The sequence below is a fragment of the Pipistrellus kuhlii genome, unplaced genomic scaffold (assembly GCF_014108245.1).
Source record: "Pipistrellus kuhlii isolate mPipKuh1 unplaced genomic scaffold, mPipKuh1.p scaffold_m20_p_4, whole genome shotgun sequence".
Classification (NCBI taxonomy): domain Eukaryota; kingdom Metazoa; phylum Chordata; class Mammalia; order Chiroptera; family Vespertilionidae; genus Pipistrellus; species Pipistrellus kuhlii.
In genome coordinates, this window is record NW_023425540.1 from 62,979,750 (window position 1) to 62,983,938 (window position 4,189).

Here is a 4,189-nt window from a genome sequence, read left to right on the forward strand (position 1 = left end):
GCTTACACCTTTTATCATCTTTCAGAATATACCAGTCTTTTGAAATTATTCCCCATGTTGAGAAGCATTCCCAAGATTTCTGTAAATTAATTTACCTGACCTATCTCTGCTGACTTTTTCAGCTAGAGGGAAGTGGTAGGTTCTGATAATTTCCCAAGCCAGACTTCCCCTCCCACTTTTTAAGATTCTATTTTTTTTTTTTTTTAATTTTTAGGTTCACAGCAAAACTAAGAGGAAGGAACAGAGATTTCCCAAATGCCCCTGCCCTCACACATACATAGCCTCTCCATTACCAACATCCCTCATCCAAATGATACATGCATTATGATGGATACACCTACATTGACATATCTCAATCACCCAAAATGATTCTCTTGGTGCTGTTCGTTCTATAGGTTTGGAAAAATATATAATGACATGTACCCCCTTTATAGTATTATACAGAGTATTTCCACTGCCACTTAAAAAGGCTCTCTGCTTCACCTTTTGAGTCCATCACCCCCAATGTCTGACAACCAATAATCTTTTTACTGTCTCCATAGTTTTGTCTTTTTACAGATTGTCATGTAGTTAAAACCATACAGTGTAGAGCCTTTTAGATTAGCTTCTTTCGCTTAGTAATATGCATTTAAGGTCTCTCCATGACTCATCATGGCTTAATAGCTGATTTCTTTTAGCACTGAATAATAATCCATTGTTTAGATGTATCAGTTTATTTACCCACTCACCTATTAAAGGAGACCTTGGTTGTTTCCAAGTTTTGACAATTATAATAGAGTTTTTGTAAACATCTGTGTACAGTTTTTTTGTGTGGATATGTTTCCAACTCCTCTGGGTAAATAATGAAGAACAATGGTAGCTAGATCACATGATAAGTTTAATTTTATAAGAAACTGACAAAATGTCTTCCAATGTGACTACAATTTTGCATTTTCACCAGCAGTTAGTGAGATTTTCTGTTCCTCTACATCACATGTGTCAAACACAAGGCCCGCGGGCCAAATCCGTCCCGCCAGGCCTTGCAATGTGGCCCGCACCGCGCTGTCATCACTGCACTCCACTGCGTTTCCATCACAATGACAGTTTATGACTGTTCAGTAAACCATTCGGCCCGTGATTTAGGCTGGATTTTAGATTTTGGCCCCTTCTCTGATTGAGTTCGACACCCCTACTCTACATCCTTGACAGGATTTGGTGTTGTCAGTGTTCTATATTTTGACCCTCCGGATAGATATGTAGTACTATCGTGTTATTTTAATTTGCATTTCCTGGGTAACATATGATGTGGAGCATCTTTTCATATGCTCATTTGCCATATGTATATCTTCTTTGGTGAGATATCTTTAAAGCCCATTTCTTAATCAGTTGTCTTTTTTTTTTTCTTCATGTTGTTTTAAGAGTTTTTTGTATATTTTGGATAATGGTTCTTTATCAGATTGTCTTTTAGAAATATTTTCTCCCAGACTGTGGTTTGTCTTCTCATTGCCATTGTCTTTCACTGAGCAGTTTTTTGTTTTTTTATTTATTTAAATAAAGTCCAGTTTATCCACTCTTTCATAAATCATGCCTTTGGTATTGTATCTAATTAGTCATTTTCAAACCCAAGGCCTTCTAGTTTCTCCTATGTTATCATCTAGTCATTTTATAGTTTTGTGTTTTATATTTAGGTCTATGATCCATTCTGAGTTAATTTTGTGAAGTATATAAAGTCTGTTTCTATATTATATTTTTTGACATGTGGTTGTCCAGTTTTTCCAGCAATATTTGTTGAAAAGACTATCTTTGTCCCCCTGTATTCCCATTGTTCCTTTGTCAAAGATCAGTTGACTATATTTATGTGGGTCTTTTTTTCTAGGCTCTCTTTCTATTCCATTGATGTATTGGTCTTTTCTTTCACTAATAACATACTGTCTTGATAGCTGTAAAGCTTTATAGTAAGTCTTGAAGTTGGGTAATGTCAGTCCTCTACCTTCTTTCTTTTCCTTCAATATTGTGTTGGCTAAACTGGGTCTTTTGCTTTTGTAATAAAATTTTAGAATAAATTTGTCAATATTCACACAAAAAACTCTATGGGATTTTGATTGGGATAGTCTTTTTCTTCATTCCAGTCCCAGAGTCCATTGTCACAAGTTGCTCTTAACTAAACAAAACTCCCTGCTGTTATCTTCCATATGGCCTCTCCTTTCACTTTCAAAATTACTTTCTTTTTCCAAACAAAAGTTTTCACATTTTACTTAACCAGCCCACCAGTGCAGAAGCATACAGACAAAAAGAAAAATTACCTTACCAATAAAACCAAGTTTAACTCTCCAAATAGTAGTGATGTTTTCAGAGTAATAAGGTAAGATTCAGATGACCTTGAAACAGTGTAAATATGTGTGCCATCTCATGTGGGATTTCTTATAAAACCAGCTTGATTCTTCTCCAATGTCTCCTTTTGGAATTGTACCTTGTTTTATTACCAGATTTCATCTGAATTCATTGAGGAACGAGACAATTCTGCTTTTGTTTTTTGGCCAGTAATTGCTTTTTTTTTCTTAACTGATTTTAATAACATGACATAAAAACCCTACACTTGATATAATTGTTATGCAAAATACATAGATGAATATTGTCTTCTTTTTAAAAATATAAAATAAATTAATAAGATGAAAATGTGCAAGTTTTAATTAAATAAATAAATATCTTAAAGAAAATTTTGTTTTTCATATCATTTGAAGAAGGGAAATTATCACTTAAACAATTTTCAAGTTTATTAAACAAATTCTATAAAATATTTTAAAACGTTTAACTTTCATCAGCTTTAAGGCTTATGTAGCTCCCAAATTTTGGATATAGTTGAACTCTCAAATCTGCCAATACCTACTGAATTGATTCCACTCTGGATGCTAAGGTGTCTATTTCTTGCAAATTTTTCTTTTTTTCTCTTAACATTTCTGTGTTTCTTTTTGAGACTGTCTGCTGAAAATAGCTCCAATTTGATGAAGTATTATTTGGCAGTTATCATCTCTAAGCATGATGTCCTCACAAACATCTTCTAAATTTTGATGTTGTTTCTTTTTTATATCTATTTCTTCCTTCAGCTCTGTGATTCTACTTGCATTTGTGCAAATTTGTGTGTCTTTTCTTGATCTTCAAAAGTAACATTGAAATCTTCTATAGCCACCTTCTTCATTGTGGCTACCATCTTCATGGCTGGAAATTACTTTATCCTGAAAGTTCTATGAGAAGACTTAGAAAGGAACAGAGTTAACCACATACACCATAATGGTGAAGAAAGGGAGGGAAAGCAAATTTACATCTCTTGACTTCTGTTTCCTACTAACGAAAACTCAGATAGACACAAGAAGAGCCACATCGATGCCAGAGATTCACTGAAGACCCAATTTAAAGAAGTCAACTCACCTTTCTTGCCTCTCCTTATCTTGCAGGGAAGAAGGTAAATAGGCTCTGATTGTATTCACCTTGGGTTTCAAGAGTCTTTGGAGAATACTTAGAGGGCCTTTACAGCCCAAGAGATCTGAGTTTAAATCCTTGGATGGTGAGTTGACAAAAATTTAAAGTGACCTTGGGCAAGTTATTTAAATCTCTTTTGAGTTTTGGTTTCTTCATTTGAAAACAGGGATATTTAAATAAAACACCAATTACAGTGTAGAGTGGGTATTTAATAAATAGTAGCTTTTATAAAAAAACAAAACAAAACTGTCCTCTAAATGCTTAAAGGTGGAGAACCCTCTAGCTGAGCAAGTGTGAGCCCAGAGTATTTAATGGCAATCTCCAAATTTTAGAGGTATTGGGATTCATTTTTTCTATAGTAACATTTTAAATCTATCTGAATAATTGCTGAAATAGCTATTAAACCCTACAACATTCCTGATTGATTCTGTTGTATAGTAAGGTTGCTGTTGGCAACATAGGCACGTTTCGGAAGCAGTTAATGTCTTAGTTGCACAGAGACCCTCATATTATTTTTTATGAGATAATAAGTTTGAAATGCTTGTATGAAATCTCAGCAATACAGTCCTCTTGATTCAGCCTCAGTTATGGATTAGGGACTCCTTTTACTTCTAACCTCCCTCACTTATTGGATGTTGGCAATGAGGACTGAAGCTTCTCTGGGTGGGTCCTGCAGAAGAGGCCCTGGGAGGATAGGGATTTATGTTGATGAGTTTAGGTGAGGGTGGCAGGG

The 4,189-nt window shown here is 34.7% G+C and overlaps 1 pseudogene; it reads right to left on the reverse strand.

Annotated features, from left to right (window-relative positions):
* Positions 1-1,734: 1,734 nt before the first annotated feature.
* On the reverse strand, positions 1,735-3,551 carry LOC123651214 (annotated as a pseudogene).
* Between the last annotated feature and the right edge of the window lie 638 nt (positions 3,552-4,189).